Source organism: Arvicola amphibius, chromosome 13, assembly GCF_903992535.2.
Source record: "Arvicola amphibius chromosome 13, mArvAmp1.2, whole genome shotgun sequence".
Taxonomy (NCBI): domain Eukaryota; kingdom Metazoa; phylum Chordata; class Mammalia; order Rodentia; family Cricetidae; genus Arvicola; species Arvicola amphibius.
Window position 1 is genome coordinate 44,999,987 of NC_052059.1, and position 21,556 is coordinate 45,021,542.

The following is a 21,556-nucleotide window of genomic DNA, read 5'->3' on the forward strand; positions in this document are numbered from 1 at the left end:
ATTTTGAAGATTTGAGGATTTGTTCCATTGATGATGCCTGAGCCCTTCCTACTTCTCACTGGTAGATTTTGTGTTTTTAGTGGAATTATACATAATTTTTTGGTCTATTAAACCAGAAGCAAACTTTATTCCAGAAAAAGAAAAAGAAATCACTATAGAGCACATAAAGCTTATCAGCTATAGCTGGGACCACAGCCAGAGATTGGACTTCTGTAGCTGTGGCAATGGGTGGCAAAATAAATAAATAAATAAATAAATAAATAAAAAATAAAAAAAAAAAAAAACCTCTATCATTCAAGAAAAGCAAAACTTTCTTCCAGGTCTGTTTAGGTTTCATTAAACTTTATTATAAAGCAAGGAAAGGTATACAGATACAAACTAGGGCTCTCGTACGAGCTATGTGGAAAATGTGGAACTAGTGTTACCCTGTGTCTGGGTATGCCATGGGTACCTGATGTGGGTGTGGACAAATCTCATCCCCCTTGGAAATGGCTGCTCTGGACCATAGTTCCCTTCCCAGAGTGCACTTCTTCCTCAAAGCCTAGGCAGTAACAACTACTATTTTGGTGATAGCAATACTAATCCCCAGCCATGCACAGATGAGAGGAAACACATCACATAAAATCATACACTGCATCTGGGCATTTTACTCTTTGACTTTGCAAACTGTTCTTGCGGAAACTGATCTTTGTCTGACCCTCATATCTGTCCCCTCCCACAACGAGGGCTTAGGGTCCTCCTGAAAGAGATTTCTGTAGGCCCCCAACTTTATGTGACTGTGTGACTCTGTGACTTATGTGATTCTATGCGACTGTATGTGACTCTATATGACTGTGTGTGATTCTATGTGATTGTGTGTGACTTTATATGACTGTGATTCTATGTGACCATGTGTGACTGTAATTGTATATAACTATACATAACTTTGTATGATTCTATTTAATTGTGTGTGACCGTATATGACTGTATGTAACTGTGTGTGACTCTGTTACTATATGTGACTGTTTCTGATTTTGTGTGATTGTATGTGATTATATGTGACTGTATGTGACTGTGTGTTATTCTATGTGATTGTATATGACTGTATGTGACTGTGTTATTCTATGTGATTGTATGTGACTGTATATGACTGTGTGTTATTCTATGTGATTATATGTGACTGTGTGTTATTCTATGTGATTGTGTGACTGTGTATGACTTGCTTCTGGCCTCCCAGGTCACTGGTCAGATTATTTATTTTTCCCAACATACTTTTTAAAAAGATTTTTAATTTTTTAAATTTTATGTGCACAGGTGTTTCCCTGCATGTATATCTGTGCACCGTGTGTGTGTGTGGTGTCCACAGAGGTAAGAGGAGGGCATTAGATCCCCTGGAATTGGAGTTACAGACAGTTGTGAGCTTCCATGTGGGTGGTTGCTGGGAACTGGACCCAGCTTCTTAGGAAGAGCAGCAAGTGCTCTTAATCACTGAGCCATTTCCCCAGCCCACATCTGTACATCTGTGTTCTAGAGCACCCATTCTTACCCTGCTGCCTGCATACATGGTCTAGACAATCATGGGAGACAGCCTTACCACAGGAGAGCACATGACCCATGACGTTGCTGAACAGCAGGGTTGGAGCTCAGCAGAACCCCGTCACCAATCAGAATATTTTATTTGACATATGTAGAGATTAGATCAGGGACTGAGGTGAGGACCACCTCCTTTGCTGGGATTCCTGCTGAGGCCAACAGGAGCGATGAATGGTCTTGGCTCAGGGCCAAGACTGCATTTCCGAGTGATGGTCTGGGGCTGTTTCTGGCTACCCTTCCGGGAGGGAGGCTGTCTTGGGCAGATGAGGTACCTTCAGAGCATGAGGGAAGTCCTTGTGAATCCCCCAGACACAGAAGGAGGCTTTTAGACACCAGACTGGTTTAGGCCTGATTCATTTTGCCCCTGGCCTGGCCCTGAATTCCACCTCAGTCCCATCTATTTCTGGTCATACAGATGGAATGCTCGGTGCTCGGCGAGGTGGTGAGAAGGTAGTTATACAGAGCTGAATATTTTTCAGCCTTCAAAATGAGGGCTTTGTGGGCATAATTTGTTGTGACTAGTCAGGGTTCCCCACAGCCTACCTCTGGCTTGGGGTGAACTCTAACTTTGACCAGGATGTTCTCTGGGTAGGCTGAAGGAACAATTTCAAACACTTTCAAATGTGCTTACTGGAAACTCGTAGACTGGATGAAAAGGCAAAACCTCCTATCAACCACTATTAACATGGAGGGGCTAGGGAGATGGCTCAGTGGGTAAGGTGCTTCTTACGCAAGCACAAGATTCAGAATTCAGATCCTCGGTGCCCAGAGGCACAGCAGCCTGATTTGTAACCCTGGCACTTGGGGCAGGAGCCCAGGGCCCTGTGCTCAGTCAGCCTAGCTGACGCTGTGAACTACAGGCTCAATAAGATACACTGTCTGAAAAAAAATAAGGCATAGAAGCAATTGAGGAAGGCATTCCAACGTCAGCTTCTGGCTTCCACATTGCAGCTGCATTGGTGAGCACACTTGCACACATGTGTGCATACATGTGTAACACACACATAACAATGAAGTGATACATCGCATCTGTCCAGCCTGTTCTCCACAGTGAAGGGACAGGGAAACTCACAATCAGATGTAAAGGCCATACAGAAACTCTTGAGGCAAGGATGCACACTGGGTTCAAATAGTTAACCTGCATCACTCAAGGAAAAGGGAAGCATGACTTGCACACAAGACAATACTAAGAAGAACAGAATGTTGGTACCCAAGAGTAGCCTTGGATTCTGCAAATAGAGAAGAGTAATAGGGTCCTTGGGGTGACATAAAAAGTCCATAGTATCCAGAGTAGTGACTGGCTCATACATAGCCAATGCTCTAAGGGCGATGACTAATATAATCTCAAATTGGGAGGAATCTGGGCAAAACCCAGGAGGGGTATCATTCCATCTGTATTACATTTTTAAAATTAATTTTAATTTTGTGTTTGTGTACATGTGTGTGAATGGGTGGATATATATATATATATATATATATATATATATATGTTAAGGTCAGACATCAACCTTGGGTGTTGCTTCTCAAGGTTCCATCCATATTGGGTTTTGGGATACAATTTCTCACCGGCTTATAGCTACTTTTCAAGTAGCCTAAAGTAGCTGGTTAATGAGTCCCAGACATCCACCTGTCTCTGTCAGCATATTGTGCCTAACTTACCATGCCCAACTTTGTACATGGTTTCACAAGATTATGGGATCATAGAGGTCTTATTATTCATATGGCCTCCTATCAAACACTATTAACATGCCACAAGGGAAACAGGTTTTACCATCCTACACACACACACACACACACACACACACACACACACTTGCAGACACACCATATCTTAGAACTCATCTTGGAACTAATCAGACTGGTCTGAGTTTCCATGCCTCTTGGAAGGAGATGGAAGTTGATTAAAAAAAAAATAGGAAGAGAGGAGACTGAGGGCTAGGATGATATACAAACTTAGGAAGTAATCCAGGTTTGTTGGTAATCAACAAGCCTGGTGTCCCCGGGGATGAAACTGGCTGCAGACTTTGTGCTAATCCCTTAGCGTGGAGTGCTCAGGGTTAGTCTAGGTGGACATACAATTATGGAGGGGCTCAGAGAGTTGGGGTGAGCTGAGTGTGTTAGGTGGGCTATTGTGGGTGTCCTAGTGTAGGGAGTACACAAGTCATTTTTTTTTCTGAGATGACCCATCAGAAGTGGTGAGGAGGACAGCCCATTGACTCATTCCCTAAGTGACAGCATCCCAAGACTCTTTCTCTAAGAGAAGGCCTGACCATTAACCTGAGACTCAGACTTGGCTTTGCACACTTTGGGCATCTCCAGGAGCTGCCAGTCCGAGCTTTTGTCTGCAGGGTCTGGGAGGCACAACTTGGTCCAACGGTCCATTGTTTCAGTCTTGGGCTCTTTACATGACAGCCAAGCCAAGAGGGACCAATAGCAGGCCTCACAGCAGAGGCCACAGCCACATCTTCGGATCCCCTAGATGTGACTGGGTATGCTAGAGTAGTGTACTGTGCTGAAACTGGTTAAAAAGCCTCAGACCTGGGATTGTGCTGCCCATGGCAGCCTTGGCTCCTACGAGAGAGAACCCAGGGAGCATCAGCAACAGGCACCAACTGCCACATCAGCGAAGCTGGCTGGGCTTGGCTGCACAAAGCCAGCTGGTACCAAGGCTCCAGCGCTCGCTCAGGATAATGGCATCTACAGGGTAGTGGCATGTACCCAGAGGCCGGAAAGTTCTCGTTTGTACTGAGCAGGACAGACTTTCTCAGCTACCAATATTAGCGCTAAGCAGAAGTCCTCTCCTAAGCTGGATTCTGATATCCTCCTGTATTTTAAGTCACAGCCAGGCTCCCAGTGCCAGCTTTAGCAAGCCTCTACCTTGTAGCATAAGAACTAGCACCAGCTTGCTGCCCAGAGCTCTGGCCATAGGGAACTGCATTCATCCGTTCCTTCCTGCTTCCACAATCATCCGCCTCTGGTCCCGCCATTCCCTAGAAGACCACACATCTTCCATCTCCTGCGTACCACACTTCAATTGAAGGATGTACTCACCTACGCACATTTTCAAAACTCCTGAGAAACCAGGTCAGCAAGATGGCTCAGCAGATAAAAGCGCTTGCCAGCAACAAGGTTCGTGACCTTAGTTTCAGTCCCCAGAACCCACGTGGTGGAAGAAGAAAACGAACTCCGGAAAGTTCCCCTCTGATTTTCACATGTGTACAGTGTCATGCGCGTGCGCACACATACATAAAATATAATACCTTTTCATTTCTAAGAAAGTTACTAAAAATATTAAAATCAGTGAATGAGTTCATCAAGGTCATGCAAGATCAACATCCAAAACAATTTTATTTGTTTATACTTTCTTTAAGTTTGTGTTTATTTATTTTTAATTGTGTGTCTCTGTGTCTGTATGCGCACATGAGTGAAGTCCCTGTGAAGGTCAGAGGAGGGAGTCAGGTCCCCTGGAGATAGTGTTATATGCAACTGTGAACCACATGGGTATTAGGAACCAAATTCTTGTCCTCTACAAGTGCACTACAGGGTCTTAACTGCTGAGTCTTCTCTCCAGCCCCTTCTACCTGCTTTTCATGAGTAAACTAAATATGAAATGGAGAAAGAAATTCGTTTACAACAGCATCCAAAGGAATAAAATTCTGGAAATAAGTTCAACAAAAGAAGCACAGATGTTATGCCCTGAAAATACAAGACATTGTTGAAAGACGTTTAAGAACATCTCAATAGGGCTGGAGAGATGGCTCAGAGGTTAAGAGCATTGCCTGCTCTTCCAAAGGTCCTGAGTTCAATTCCCAGCAACCACATGGTAGCTCACAACCATCTGTAATGGGGTCTGGTGCCCTCTTGGTGCCCTCTTCTGGCCTGCAGGCATACACACAGACAGAATATTGTATACATAATGAATAAATATTTTTAAAAAGAACATCTCAATAAATGGCAGAACATCCATGCTCGTGAACTGGAAGGCTTGCTTTTTAAAAATGAGCCTACTCCCCTTGTTAACCTATACATCCGACTTAGTGCTGATCTTAGCTGACTTCTTTGTGGACATTGATGAGTTAACCAATTCTAAAACACATATGGAGTTGCAAGAGATCCCAAATCATCGAGACAACTCTGAATAGAAAACAGTTAAAGACATGCACACTCTCTAGTTTCAAACACACTAACAGCCAAGACGTGGGTCTTAAAGACAGGTCAACAGCACAATTGAGAATCCCTGAACACATGTGCTCATCTAGAGTCAATTGATTTGGATGAGAGTGCTAAGACTATTCGATGCTTTTCCAAATAGTAATGCTGGGGGTAGGGATGCAGAATGCCCGAAATGAGAAGTCCTTTCTTCCCACATTGCTTGCCAAGCAAGGAGAATCCCAACCTATATTAATAAGATGTACAATGACTTAACACTGTATTTAAGAAGCAAATAAACATAAGTGATAAAAACCCAAATACCAAAACACTCTGGTGCTACCAACCCTCATTAGACAAAAGCAAAATAAACTAAAATGTCTTGAAACTGGAGACTCTAGTGGGGAGGCAGAGTCCTCTTCCTTTTTCTGTCATAGGAGTAAGGGACATTAGTATGAAAGATGCCAGCAGTCAAAATACCCATGTGATTCTCAAACTTAAAGACCAGTGATTGTCCTCGCCCAAATTCTCCTCTGAGGCCTTTGTTTTTTTCTAGAAACCAGACACGGTCATTTTCTTCATCCTACTTTTAGACCAAGAAGCCAGAGAAGGGTCAGGAGGGCGCTGCCTAGCTGAACGAGGCATGTGTCTTCAGCTTGGAGAAGAACATTGCTTTCTTGCAGCAAATCCGTGCTTCCTCCCTTGGTAGCTCACCATATCAAGCTCCAAAAGGTCAATTCCCAAAAGGGTCTTTTGATAAAAAGTGATAAATTCCAGGTGTAGGGGGCCAAGGGGTCCCCTTCAGGGAGCTGTTGGCACGCCATGCTGATATTCTCGAAGACTGCTCAACTTTATCCAAAGAATTGCCCAGCAACCAGCTATGTTGCAAAGACAATGTCTGCATTTGCAAGTTTCCTTAAGGGTAAAATGAATCAAACACTACCGTACATCTTTAGTGGGACTTTGTAGAAAGTAGATAGAAAGTAACTTGAAAGCTGTACCATACAATAGGAGTACAGCCCATCTTACAAAGCAAGAGGATACAGTTCAACTCCAGACATTAGGAGAAAGCTGAGGGGAAAATATAACATAGACTGGGTAACGTGATAGGATAGACTCTTTGTTCACTGTCTTGAGAGTAATAATAGCATCAAAGTGATCTAACATTTCCAGGATTGTGCTGATCTATGGACATACATGGATAAAATTATATGATGTCAAGATTTACTTTAAAAAACTGAGAAAAGAAAAGAGGGATATAATGTAAGTGGGACAGAATGTTCGAACTAACAAGAAGAGCATAACTCTTCAAAATTCTCTCAAGGGCATATCTGAACGCCTTCGGCACAAAAGAACTTAAATAAACAATGTAGGATTTTCTAGACATCCATCAGCTTTCGGAGGATCACATCCACAGCCCAGAAAATCCACTTCCCTCACAAAGCTCTTTCCAACTAGTCATCCAGGGGTCAGAGGGTTAGGAAAGAGGCCAGGAGAGGCTCCCAGTTGGGAAGAAGAGAAATAAATAGAAGTATCCTACGAGAATATTCAGGGAAGCTTCAAGCTGTCAGGCTCTCTTGTGGGCTTCATCCTTAAAGCTGTATTTTATTCTCTGTGTTGCCACTGAATGTATAAGTGATTTTATTTTTGAACACAAAGGTTACTGGGGGGAAAATCCAAATCTAGGTCACTGAGACCCAGTCTCCGTCGGGGACTCCCAGGCTTCACACATTTTGTCATGGGTTTAACAGATGTCCCAAGGACTAAAGGGTAGGATAAGGGAAAAGTAAAGACTAGAAAGAAGTAGAAGTCATAATTCTCTCTGAGGTAAGATCAGTCCAGTGAATCAAGCTCTTATGTGTGAAGAGACCCAGGAAATGGATGCACCTTCCCTCAAGCCAGTCCCTGGCCAACTAAGTACACAAGTCACCACGCCATACTGATTCTCCCAAGATGACAAATGGGCTTACCCACAGAATGTGGTAATGTAAGGGAGGGCTCCAGCTAAGAGATGAGGCTCAAGTCCTCAACACTAAACCAGAACTTCTGAACTTTAGCGCTTGGATGTGTGTGTATGTGGGGGGGGGGGGGGGGGGAGTATCCACTGAGCTGATTTGAGCATCTCTTCAACACCTAGGACTTGGGAGATTAAAATCTGGGTGTGTCTGGCATGGTGCATCTCTCATCAGAACCTGAGGTTTCCTAACCACATTAGGTAACTCAGTTCCCCTACTCCACGCAGCTGCACCCCTCCACCATGCATTCCGTTTTGTTTTGTGATTGGTTGGTTGGTGGTTAGTTGGTGGGGAGGTTCTTAGTATTCTTTGTCGCAGCAGGACAGGGAGGGATGGGGAGAAAGGAATGTTTCGTTCAATTATTTCTGTCGGGGCTGAATAGAGTCACTTTAGTCTGGTCACTACACCCTAGGGCTCCAAGACTTGGGGAAGGGGGAGAACGACGACACCAGTAGGGAATTCGGGTAGGACAGAGGGACCAAATATAGATCTGCGTGTTTGTGGTGCGGGTTTTTTCCTACTGCTCAGTCTCTCCTGGATAACGGTGGTAGAGATTCCCAGGGCGACTTGGGAATGAAAATTTGGCGCGGGGACCTTTCACCTGCTCTGTTCACGAAGATCAGGCTCTCTCGTTCGAGTCTTTCTGGCAGGCTGGGTAGAGAACCCAGTTGCAAGCTGTGCGCTCTACAGCTGCTGGGCACTAGATCCCACGATGCCCAAAACCCAAGTCACAGTCAAACTTCAGTGTCTTCACTGCCCCTTCCCCCACCACAAGCTCCGTATCTCAAAACCATAACTGTGGCCACTGGCCCAGTTTCCAGATGCCCCTTCCCCACTCTGTACCCTCCAAGGCATCCAGTATGCGCCCTAAGGCTCCACGCTCTGTCCTGGAGCTCCCAGGGTTCCCAGGATTCAAGTACCCAGCTCCTGGGGTAAATCGACTGCCTCCCGGGCACCCCCCTAAGGTGGGACTGGGCGAGGCTGCTGACATGGGGTGAGGGTAGGGGGACCTGTCAGCCCGCACGTCCTCCTGCATTCCAGGCGGGAGCTGGCCCAAGGGAGGAGGAAGAGAGGGGATGGAGCCTGCGTGCTCGCCTTAGCCTGGGAACAGCGAGATAAAGAGGGTGAAAGTTAGCTCTCTTACTTGGCAGCAGGGCTCCGTGGTGGCCAGGCTGGGACTGGGCTCTCAGTTGTGGCCCCTCTCCACGCCGATCGCCTAGGACCCCTCCGAGAAGCGAGGCGAAGTGTGGGCTGGAGCGGGCTACGGTTCTGGGCAGGATTTCGCCCGCCCGGAGCTTTTAAAGAGAAACTCGCCACAAACCCCTCCCCCGACCCCAGCTCGCCCCGAAGGCGGCCTCCAATTTAGCCCGGCCTCCACCCTTTGTTGAACTTCCTAGGCTTATCCCGGGAAGGAGGGGTTGCGGCTAGGGAATGGGGGTTAGGTCGGCGCGGGTTAGAGCTGGACGCTCTGGGGACTGTGCGTTCCAAAAAGCGCACTTTTCTCCTGAAGATTCCGCACCCTCTAGCATCCCAGCTCCGCACTCAATTCCTCCAGGGTACGGTTTACCAGGTTTAAGGCGGGCGTTGAATCCAGCCCCTTAACTGAAAACTGAAAGTTTAAATCAGAAGCTCTCATTCATCTCACTCTGGTTTCGCGTCCCTTCTCTGGTAGACGATTCTGAACAGCAAACTCTAACATCTGTGCACTGAGGAAAGACGGAAAAATTGAGCGGGAAAAGAAGCCAGTCGCTGGAATCTGGCTGAAATTTAAAAGTTTATCACAGCGGATAAAATTGAAATTGCCAACGGGAATAGTGCTGGGCTTCCTAAAGGTTTCCCAAGCAAGCAAGAGGTTAAAGATAAACTAAAGATAAATCAAGCTACTGGAGAGCCCTGTATCTAAATAACGTCACTCACAAATCAACTAGCAGCTCTGTTTACACACGGAAATTCTTTCAAGGTAAGGACTGTACTCAAACCAACTCATAGTTTCAATTTGTCAACTAAACGCTAAATTTTGCTTAATTTCTAAATCTTGTAAATGGCATCCTTTGAGAGCAATGCAGTTTAGAGAGCTCCAGGATCATCTCTGGGGCCATGGTGAAGGTGCCTAAAGAACGTACCTAAAGTGTGTGTGGGGGGGGGGGGGCAGAGGTCAACTTTTGGAGTCTTACTAAATCTCCACGCTTTCCTTTTTAAAAATAAAGTTCTTTGAGAAGTTCATGCACACATACAATGTACTTCGATTGCTTTGTCTCCCTGCTCTTCTCCCTAACTCCTCCCAGATCCATCCCCCATCTCCCTAGCTTCATTTTCTCTTTGACAAATAAAATTTAACCCAATGAGCTCAATTGGTGCTGCATGGGTGTGGGGCCACCCACTGGAGCATGATTGACCTACCATAAAAAAAAAAAAGAACTTAACAAAACTTGACCCTCCCTTCTCCGGAAGCCATCAACTCTCTCATTAGGGTTAGGGCTCAATGGTGACTACCTTGTTCTTATGTAGGTCTTGTGCAAGCTAACACAGCTGCTGCAATGGTCCTGTAGTGTCCAGAAGCCCTTCCTGCCCTCTGACTCATAATCTTTCTCCCGTCTCTTTTTAGATGTTCCCTGAGCTTTGATGAGGAGGGTGTGATATAGATATCTCACTTATGACTGAGCACTCCACAGATATTTCTTCTCTTCACTCTAACCAATTGTGAGTTTCTGGGTTAACCGCCATCCACCCCACAAAGAAGCTTCTCTTATGAGGCCTAAGAATTATACTAATCTTGGGTATAGAGGTATGAATGCCAAGACCAGTTTGCACCAGCAAAATTATAGTAGTAGGTTCACCCCTGGGGCCTATGGGCTCCCCAATTATGGGTTCTTAGCAATATTTACAGTACCAGGTATGCGTTTTCTCCTGCGGAATGGGCTATAGATCCAATCAAAAGCAGTTGGTTTCACCATAACATTTGTGCCACTATTACCCCCACCCATAGACATATCTTACCAGACCTTGCCATTGTAGCTTTCAGGGAGATAAGACACACACAATACTTGGTGCCCCCGAGCAGGGACCAACAGAACCAAGGATGAGTTGAGGAGTCGATGCACCAGCCCTTCAGTGGTTGCTAGGACATCAGCTGAAGTTGTCCCAGGAGTCAGGGCTGCCTTTCTCAGTGTGGCTGAATGACTGGCTGCAACTCAGGCCAAGAGGGTATACCCAGGCAGGGTACAGTCAGGCAGGTCACAGCTAAACCAAACAGCTTGGGCCGATCCAACCAAGCTCATTGGAGTGAAGACATGTACAAGGCCCCAGGGAGATGTCTCAGGAAGAGGAAGCCTGATAACTGCTACAAATGCTGGGCTCTCTTCCTGTTCTTTCAGACCTTGATAACACACTTTTTTTTTTTTTGGTATTCCCTTAGCGTTCCAAGACCAGTTCACATTCACTAGGAACGGGCCCTTAGAGTGCTGTCCCAAGGTAACTTTCCCAGTCTCACTATTTGTCATGAAATGATGGCCCAGGACCTTGTTCTACTATCTTGCCTGACCTCTGTAAAATGGTTCCGTTACATAAATGACGTGAGAACGCTAACTTCTGGGTGTTTTATAGATTTTAGAAAACATCTAATGTTTGGGCAATAATTGACACTTTGCCTTCAAAGTTCAGTGTGTTGATGCTGTGTCTCCTCCACGGATCTCCTTCTTGGCCTATTTCCCTGTTGCCAAAGCAGTAGGTGCTTGATGTAGTTTATAGAAAAAAATAAAACAGATTTTTCAGGGAGCATCTGGAGACATACAGGTGCACCTGAAGGAATGAAGATGGGGAATAGCCACATAAGATGTAAGGGCCTGCCATACTTGTAAAGTGCTCGAGAGCATTATGGCCTGATAAGCCACATGGAATACCTGACCGCATTAAGACTTCTGCAACAGCAGCGTCTGTAAATGTAAAAGAACTTCAGGTATATTGGGATTCCCGGGAGGTTGGTGGACTTCCATACCCCACCTTACCCAAGTTGTCTGTCCTCTGTATAACTTGACAAAGATGGGTTCTATGTGGGATCAGGACAGAAAGTGTCCAGAGATGTTTGAGCCAGCTAAGGTCCTTGTAAGACAGGCCTAGTACTCATGTGCCCCATTACTCCAGCACTCCAGCAGGGACAACAGATCCGAAAATGACACATACATAGTTCAACATGGACCATAAGGGACTGGCAAACAGACTGTCTGGGGTCTATGCCTATCAGTGAGGGATGCAACTATGCCCTCGCCTGTGAGGCCTCTCACAAGCATTTCTAGGCAAGCAAGCAACAGGTAAAGCTACCAGCAAGGGTCTCACCCGACTGAGTGTTAAGTATGGGGACCCACAGTGTTCCCAATGACTTGGATAAGTAATCATTTCACCAACACTGGTGTGCAGAACAGGGCTGAAGACAGAGCAATGGTTCCTCCACCTACCTTACAATCAGACTAGCGCTGGGTTAACCGAAAAGGATATGTTATTAAAATGTCAACAAGGGAGCTGGAGAGGGCTGAGCAGGTAAGAGTGCTTGCCATTCTCCTGGGGGAATCAGAGTTCAGTTCTCAGCATCCTCAGCTCACAAACACCTGTAACCCCAGCTCTAGAGAAACCCTCTGACCTCCACTGGCACCCGCGCCCACATGTGCGTAGCACATACAAACATACAAACACATACTTGATATTAAATAATAACAGAAAAAAACAACTAAAGAGCTTAAGTAGAGGGGGTTCCCCGCATTAGTATGAAGGGCACACCACAGGTTATAAGGTTGTTAGTTAGATAAAAACCCAGTACCAAAAGTAGGTTACTTCTATACTTGGCCAGGGAGGCCCCTGAGGCCCCATAAACTATGACAGACATGTCCTTTCTTGTCAGCGGCATTCCAGAACTAGACAGACAGACCCTATTGCTGAAGACACCATGTACTTCGTTTACAGAACACGGGAAAATAAAGCTGGGATTGAACTGTTTCTCACGGTGTCCCATGCAAGTGTTACATGGTCTGCTGCAGGAAGGACGGTCAGTAACAGCCCTGCTCGGCTGCGGATCTTGTGTGTTGCAGTACTGAGACGCCAGGCAAGCTGTCCCTGCTTGTACAGTTGTGGCATGACCATAATGGGAACAACCAGCAGCTTTTTGAACCATATTTGAGACCCCACAGGAGTTCACATCTGGTACCTAAAGCCGGGACAAAACCCTGTGTCTGGCAGGTGGCTGCTATTGGACACGCTGTTGCTGTCAGCTGCAATCCATCATGGAAAGAAATTTCCTTTTGCAGTGGACGGTATACTGCAGAGACTCATAACCATCGGTGGTGGTGGGGTAGCTACTGTCTTGCATGTTACTTGATGTAGGAGGGTCCTGCCCACGGTGGGTACCATTCCCTAGGCAGGTAGTGCTGAGCTGGTTAAGAAAGCTAGCCAGGCCTGAGCCTGCGAGTGAAGCAGTTAACTGATCTCCTCCATGGTTCCTGCTTTAAGTTCTTGCTTGAGTTCCTGTCCTTACTTCCCCGATGATGGACTAAACAGCCCTGGCTTCCAATGGCGACTTTTGGTCAGGATATTCTATCAAAGTAACAGACAGGAAACCGTAACAGGTGGGGAGGCTCATGAGATTCAGGAAGTAAACAAACTTCACAAATCTGGACTTGTGGAGGAGCCTCCCCCGGCCCCCAACCAGGGTTCTAGAAGCAGAAAATAGGTACCTGCTGAAGAGACTCTAGCAGCCCAGCCAACTAGGGAGAAGAAGAAAGAGATGGTACCCATGAAGAGCCAACCTTCAGTTAGACGGAAGTTCCACAAATGCGCGTACTTTTCTAGAAGCATCCTTCGGGTGGAACCCTCCCAGGAGTTTCTCACAGCTGGTTCAGTCCACTTAGAAAATTTTACAGGCTTGGCATCATTTTTCAACACTTACCTAACAAACTATTGCAGTTGCTGCTTGTCCCTCCCACAGGGGCCACTGCCAGCCCCGCTGTGGCCTCCACCATTGCTTTCCCTACCAAGTCTAAGCACTTGCCGTTCGCTGCCCTTTCAGAGACCCAAGCTTGGCTCCTAGGACCCAGGTGAACTGGCATGTCACGACCTTCCGTAACTGTAACTCCAGGGTGATCCAAAGCCTCGTTCCTCACAGGCACTCATGTCCCACACCTGCACGGACCGGTTCACATACACATAATTAAAAATGATTCTGAGCCGGGCGGTGGTGGCGCACGCCTTTAATCCCAGCACTCGGGAGGCAGAGGCAGGTAGATCTCTGAGTTCGAGGCCAGCCTGGTCTACAAGAGCTAGTTCCAGGACAGGCTCTAGAAACTACAGGGAAACCCTGTCTCGAAAAACCAAAAAAAAAAAAAAATAATAATAATAATAATTCTGAAATTAAATTTAAAAACTAAGTAAGCTGGTTTACTTACCTTGTTTATCTGAAAGAATGGCCTGGAGCTGGAGAGACGGATCAGTGGTTAAAGCACCAGCTGCTCTTTCAGAGGACCCAGGTTCAGTTCCCAGCAGCCACGTGGTGGCTCACCAAGTTTAGTAACTCTAGTTCCAAACGCTCAGACACCCCCTTCTGATCTCCGCGGGCGTCGGGTATGCATGCAGTGCATATAAGACACGAGCAAAACATTCATACTCATCAAGCTAAATAAATCTTTTTGAAATCTCCTTTTAGAATGAAACTTAGGTGGCTGATGAGCTACCTTATTTATATTAGGGTTACGAGGAAGGCTAATACAGTTAAACTCAACATTGCGAATGTTCTAGCCCCAGTCAGCACGATTTATTGTTTTTAACCTTGTTGGCGATGTCGTTAGGAAAGCGAGCACTATTTTTGTAGGCGATTTTGATTTTATCAGTTGTGGTGCGGTCTCATACTCCCATACAGATTCTGAGAGCGACTTTCATGTTCCCTTGATGTTTCCTGTCTCCCTATGATGAGTCACTTCTGACCTGCCCCCAGCGTGAACCCCAGAGCCAAGCAGGAATGTTATCATGTTGTTTTGAACAATATCCATCCCCCACTCATTGGATCTTTAAGCCCATGAGTGTGAGGCTTGCTAACCCTGATCCTGACATGAAGCAAAGGACCTTAGAGGTCACAGGGTCCAAAACCTTTCATTTACAAAAGGAGAAGGCTGCTCCACAGAGGGAAGAGAGTTACTTATCTGTCAGTAACGCCATGGTGGGGAAGCAGCCCAGCGCTGCCGCCTGTAACCAGAGGCCTTTCCTTTCTGCTTTCCCCTTTTCTGTCACCTCTGCTCGAGTAAACCCAATCCTTGACTCCCCAGTGATGATGAGAAAGTTTTTCTAAGGAGACCCCCTATACACACACGCACGCATGCACGCACGCACGCACGCTCCTACTTACCCCAAATAGAACACACACAACAAAACAAAGTAATGGTGGCACCAAAGTCCAGCCTGGTAAACTAATGAGTTTTTACTGGTGTTAATGGTTGATGTGGGAGGGCCTAGCCATTTCGGGCAGTGCTACCCCTGGCCTGGGCACTTGGTCCTGGAAGTGGACTGAGCAAGCCACGGAAAGTGAACCTACAGGCTTAATTCCACTCTGGTCTCTGCTTTAGTACCTGACTCCATGTTGCTACTTTGAGGTCCTGCTCTGACCTCCTTAATTGATGGACTCTGATATGGAAGTTGATGCCAAATAAATCTTTTTTTTTTTTCAAGCGGTTTTCAACAACAGAAACAAACCAGGACAGGGGTGCCACCTACTGCTGCTTGCTTCTGTCTGATGCCGAAAGCTGAGGGTTTGCTGTAGCTTCCATGTGCCGGGGTCTGTGAGGAGCAGTAGACTCGGGTCAGAGTCACAGCCCCAGGCTGCGACCTGCAGCTACCTGAAGGGCCCTTTCCAAAGACCACTCTATTCGGGTAAAAATGGGGTCCTTGGCATCACTGCAGGATGAGCTAGTGTGAGTAGCTCTGTAATTTATTAGGAAGAGCTCTTTGGGGAACAACAAGAGAGCGCAGTGGTAATAATACCTGCTGCTAAGTCAACTGACCTGAGTTAGTGCCCCACGTGGGAAAGGAAGAAAACCTATCCCCCCCCCAAGTTGTTCTCTGACCTCCCTAACATACGCCATTGTATGGACATGCTCACTAAATACAAACATTAAATAACGATTATAAAGTTGAACGTCAAGGTCAGGGTTAGCAAGCTCCACACTCATGGGATTAAACTGTCTCTAGAATAGAAAGGGAGGCATTCAGGGAAAGAATAACACACACCCAAATGTGGAAGTGTGGTGTGAGCTTCTCAGGAAAGACTCACACTGCAAGTCTCTTAAAAGTAGTTATATGGACAATTTTGGTGACTCTCAAGTTATACCTTTTCTAAAAACAAACAAACAAACAAACAAAAAAACCAGAGTCTTACTATGTTGTCCTGATTGAACTGGGATTCACAGAGACCCCACCTGCCTCTGCCTCCTCAGTGCTGGGATTAAAGGTGTGCACAAAATGCTAGGTCTTCTCAAATTAAATATTGAAGGCTTACAAAGGAATTTTCTTTCTTTTTTAAGATTTTATTTATTATGTATACAATACAGTGTGCTGCCTCCATGTATGACTGCAGGCCAGAAGAGGGCACCACATCTCATGTGGTTGTGAGCCACCATGTGGTTGCTGGGAATTGAACTCAGGACCTCTGGAAGAACAGTCAGCATCCTTAACCTTTGAGCCATCTCTCCAGCCCCACAAAGGAACTTTCTACTGTCTCCTTTTTAATAAATAAAATTGTGTTTTGATTATTATGTGGTGAGGGGACTTATTGGTAGCGAGGCTCCTGAGGTGCCTTGGATAGATCTACAATCTGATACAACACAACCACGGATCATAAAAGGGTTAAGACATGTCTTTGACTGCAAGCACAATTCACTGTAAGATTCCTGGAGCTAGCTGCAGCCTGGAAAGGAGAAAAGCCACACGCCATCGTACACACGTGGGCCTGGAGCACAGGTTCTTTGCTTCTTCAGCGTTCTTATGTGAAACATCTCTATACAAAAGAACAGTTATCTCTATGTAGGCAGCTCTCACAGAACGCTTTCTTACCCATGCTGGATTCTCAGCTGGTGAAAGGCTGGGAGCAGACTCTAGGGTTCGTAACTGTAATTTTACTACTGTTATAAATCATAATGTAAATATCTGATGTGCAGGATACCTGATATGCCACCCCCGGGAAAGGGTGGTTTGAACCCCAAGGGGGGGTGCAATCCACACATTGAGAAGCACTGCTCCAGGGTGAGGTGCAACTTTTTTCCCTTCCCATTTTCCTTCTCTTTCTGTCCTGACACAGGCCCACTGGAGGTTGAGATTTGGACTGAAAAGCTCCCTGTCGGCGTGCCTCTTGCCAGGAACCTCTGGATCTAAGGCCTGGACCAATAGGCCCTTGGCTCTCAGGGCTTAGAGCTGTCTGCGTCTGGGTTCACCAGTCCAGCCACTAGAGCTGATCTCTCTAGGGGGCTCTTAGTCCCCCTTCACACTGACTTTCTATTAACATCTGCAGCCACCCTGGGAGCCAGCAGCTTGCTCTGCACCTTGCTCGCTCTGCACCTCACACAGGTTATCACCGTTTGTGACGTGCACCAGCTCAAACTGAAAACCTAAGCCTCTAAGACATGACAGAAGTAGAAACGGCTTTCCTTGGCATTTATTGAGTCTCCAGCTCCTAAGGATGAAGTAAGAGGCTTAAGCTCACACAACCGAAGCTTCACGTGCTCTAGTTGTCAATATAAAAGGAGGCCGAGCAAGCAACTATACAAACATTGGTCCACACGTTTGGGAAAGAGATTCGGAAACGTCTATCAGGGAGGGGTGTCTGCCCCATCTGGCCTTGGGGAGAGGATCGTGGCCACTTATGCCACATATTTCATGTTGGACAGACATCTTAACCAGCCCTGTGATCTGGCTTCCGTGATTCTCATGATCACAAACCTGCAATAAAGAGGCTGCGCCCTCTAGTGTCTGGATCCTTGCTCAACAGTGAGCAATGACTCCTGGCTACAGGAGAAAAGGTATCAAGAACATTGTACTTAAAACTACTGTGTTGCTCTTGATAACATTTACAAAACAGAATTGGCTTAGAGGACAAGATTTTGTGTTCTGCTGAAGACAACTGCTGGTGTTTTCTTCTGATTTTGTCAGACTCTTGATTACTCAGGAAACCGAGTCTTAACCAAGTCAAGGTTCATTTAATTGCATTCATTTAATTGCCTTCTACCGTCCATATTATAAACGACTATTACTTTAAGGTGGTGCCGGTACATTTAATGTCCTGTTGTTGCACATGTGTTTCCAGGGCAGAAATGCTTTGGCCACCTTGCCACTCCCACAGTCATCTCTTTACAATGGCTCAGTTAGTTTTGTGTTGTCTCTATACAGCTTTGTTGTCTGGGGGACTTTCCGCAGAAGTGCAGCTCTGACAATACAACACAAGCATTGTGTTTGGGGGATATCAGGACATCAGACGTAGGGCAGAATGAGCTCATCAAACAGAATAAGAAGGTGACAGCTGGGTCTGTGATACCTCATGGGTGGGAGAAGAAAGATGACACAGTACCATCCCCTGAGAGTCCAGCCTTCCAGAGGGAGTTCTTCCCACTGCCCACCCTAGCTGCAAGTGATCCTGAGAGATGCTGGGGTACGTAGGAAACGGAAGGTCGACCGAAAGGAGACTCCACGATGTGGCTTCCATTAGGTCATCCATGATGGGGTGAGACTTTGCAGTCCTGTAGCTGTTGGGGGCAGGGTCACCACGCTCCTGTAAGTAGCCCCTTACCAGTCCTCTCTAGATAAGCCCCTGGTTTACGGAGTTGAGCTCTGATGGAACTGTCTGCCATTAGTTCCCTATCCAGGTGAACAGATGTTTGTTTGTGTCTCCTTAGGAAAGTTAAAGCAACACATTGATGCACAGATGTGGGAGATGGAGACCAAAGATGAGTTTGGGGGGAGCAATCCCATTGCCCTTGCTATGGGTAGTGAGAAAGGCACGCGGCTGAGACTGAACTATCTGAGGGTGTAGCATTTGCAGGGGGCAATCCTGAAAGGGCTGTGTCCCCCCCGTGGTATGGACTTGTGTGCCTTCCTGCCACAGCAATGGTCGCTTGGGCCTTGCTATGGGTTACACACGTAACGAAGCTGAGCCACGTGGTGGCGGGGTGTCCCTGGGAAGAATCCCAGGGAGGCTGTTTTTCTTTTTTGCGGTATGGGACCGGGTGTCTTTTTGGTGAGTAGATCTGTTGTGTGAACGCAGGGACACCCCGAAAATGGTTGATGGACTTGAGAATACATTGCAGTCCCATCAGTTGCATGGCTGTTGTCATGGATAATAAGACACGCAGCTGAGAACAACATAATTTTATTCCAAAATGTTACACCTGCAGGAGAAAACTGTACTACAGCATTGTCCTGACAACTTCATTTGTCAACTTGATGTGGACTAGAGTCACCTGAAAAAGGAGTGTCAATTGAGGGGGCATGTCTATGGGGGACCGTGCTGATCGTTACTTGATGCGGGAGGACCCAGCCCACGGTGGGAAGCACCATGCCCTGGATAGGTGGTCTCTGACTGGATAAGAAACCTAGCTAAGCATGACCCTCTGCAAGCCAGCAAGCAACCTTCCTCCATGGTTCCTGCTGTACTTTGGCTTGAAGAGAGATCCTTAGTCAGAGGCAATGCTTTATAGAATAGCAAGCAGGCCTGCCTTCAAGTCCCTGCTTTGAGTTCCCACCCTGACTTCCCTCCATGGACTGACTGTGACCTGGAAGTGGAAGCCAAATAAATCCTTTCTTCCCCTCAGTTGTTTTTGGTCACAGAGATAGAATGAAACCCGAACAAACACCGAAGGATCTGTGACTGGAAGTCTACAGTTTCATACACAAGGGCTTTATCTAAATATTATGCAAAAGATGATAGAGTAAAAAGCAGGCGAGTTATATCCACAAAGTAACCAGTTAGTATGTTTGTGCAGTGTGTAACAAGACTTGCAACATGCAAAACAGCTTTTGACATTTCCACTTATGTATTCAGTGTCATTCAGACGACAAAATTGCTCTTCAGAAAGAAAGTCCTGGTATTTAAAACCTGGTCTATGTGTATCTGCCCTGACTCGGTAGGGTTTTGTTTTATATATATATATATATATATATATATATATATATATATATATATATATTATATATATATATATATATATATATATATATATATATATATATATATATATGAACTTATTCCAGAACCTCTGGTTTCTGCCATCTCTGTGCACAGCTGAAGCAGGGAGAGGCTATGCGAGCTTTGCTACCGAGAGAGATGGGTTGGTATCTAGCAGGTTCCAAACTCTGGGGTGCAGGCCAGCTCACCTCAGGGTTCTCCAAGGTATGCCAGCAGCACGCCAGGTGGCTTAGGGTTGGCTGAGGACAGCATCTGACTCCTGCATTCCAGCTGCTGGTATTTATGAGGCTGCTCCATGCCCAGAGCCAGCTCAGCACCACAGGATGGGCGGGAGGGTTATAAATCCTGTCCCATCCTGTGCTCTCTGCTCCTTTGACTTCAAGGTCAGATAAAATCAGACCTGTTCTAGGCGCTATAGCCAAGGATGGGCCTTACAGCTGAGTTTGACCGCGGGTCTGCTAGAATCTGGGAACCTGGAGGACATAAAGAGGAAGCTGCCCAACCTCTGCAGCATTAACCGCCAAAGCAGCAGGGACACCATGTGGTCAGAATGGGAACTGCAATCCCTGTGATGAAACCGTAAATCCCAATGGAATGGAATCTGGAAAGGGCTGTGGGGGGGGGGGGGGCAGTTAGGGTTGGTGGGGTCTTTCCTGGTGGGACTCACAACTGTGTAATAAGAGAAAAGGGAAGAATGGACAAAATATCTCTCTTCTGGTAAGATAGGGGAAGACAAGCTTTTATGAATCAGGTGGAGGGCTCCCATCAAAAGCTCAAGGTCTTTAACCCTGCACTTCCCAGTGTGACCTATACATGCCTACTTCTAGAACCCCCGACTCCATGGTGCTCTGCGACAGCATCCTGAGCTGACAAGGACCCACAGTGGGTGCTCCTCCTACCCAGGTCTCCCAGCCATGGCCACCATGGTATCAATTCTGCTGCTCTGCCCACTGTCTCCAGTTACTCATGATCCCCAACACAGCTCTCCCCTGATGCCCTAGAGTATTTCACAGTAAAGAAACTAATCTCTTAAATCACAGTCCCCTTAGAGATGGGGTGACAATCATATCGCCTCTCCTCCGGCCTTTCAGCCTCCCTGAGCTGTCCTTCTCACACCCGAATCATTGACCTTGAGCCCCACTCCAAACCCTGCAGGCCCTGCCTTCACAGCTCCCAGAATCTTCTGAGGCTTTCTTTGCTTGGCGCCCTCTCATCCCATCATGGACCAGTCATACTGATCCTTATATTTTGCCTTTGTCCCAGCATTCAATGTTCAAATCCAAAGCCAAATGATTCTTTTGAAATGTAAGTCTGGTCATGTCACTCCTCTGATGAGCATTTCGCTGTGGCTTCCCTCGTGACACTGGCATAAAAGCCCAAGATCTCCTCCCCTCTTCTGCCTGTGCACGCTTGCCGGGCTTTTGCCAACTTTGATTTTTCTGCGCATGCTCCACCATGCTCCGTGCTAGTTCCTCCAGTGCCTTGCCTCGCTCATGACCCAGAGGCTGCACATCTTGCTCTCGCATCCTAGAACCCTCTTCCTTGGGTCTCCTTGGGCTCTATTTCTTTCCTCCTTCAGATCTTTGCTTGAGAGCATTTCATCTGGAGCAGCCTGTTC

The 21,556-nt window shown here is 46.5% G+C and overlaps 1 protein-coding gene across 1 annotated transcript in view; it reads right to left on the reverse strand.

The window, feature by feature from the left end:
* Loxl2 (lysyl oxidase like 2) overlaps nucleotides 1-9,002 on the reverse strand; it is an 84,395-nt gene extending 75,393 nt beyond the window's left edge. The window contains exon 1 of the mRNA XM_038310009.1: nucleotides 8,881-9,002. The gene's annotated coding sequence lies outside the window, so the exon portion shown is untranslated. The remainder of the gene's footprint in view (nucleotides 1-8,880) is intronic.
* Between the last annotated feature and the right edge of the window lie 12,554 nt (nucleotides 9,003-21,556).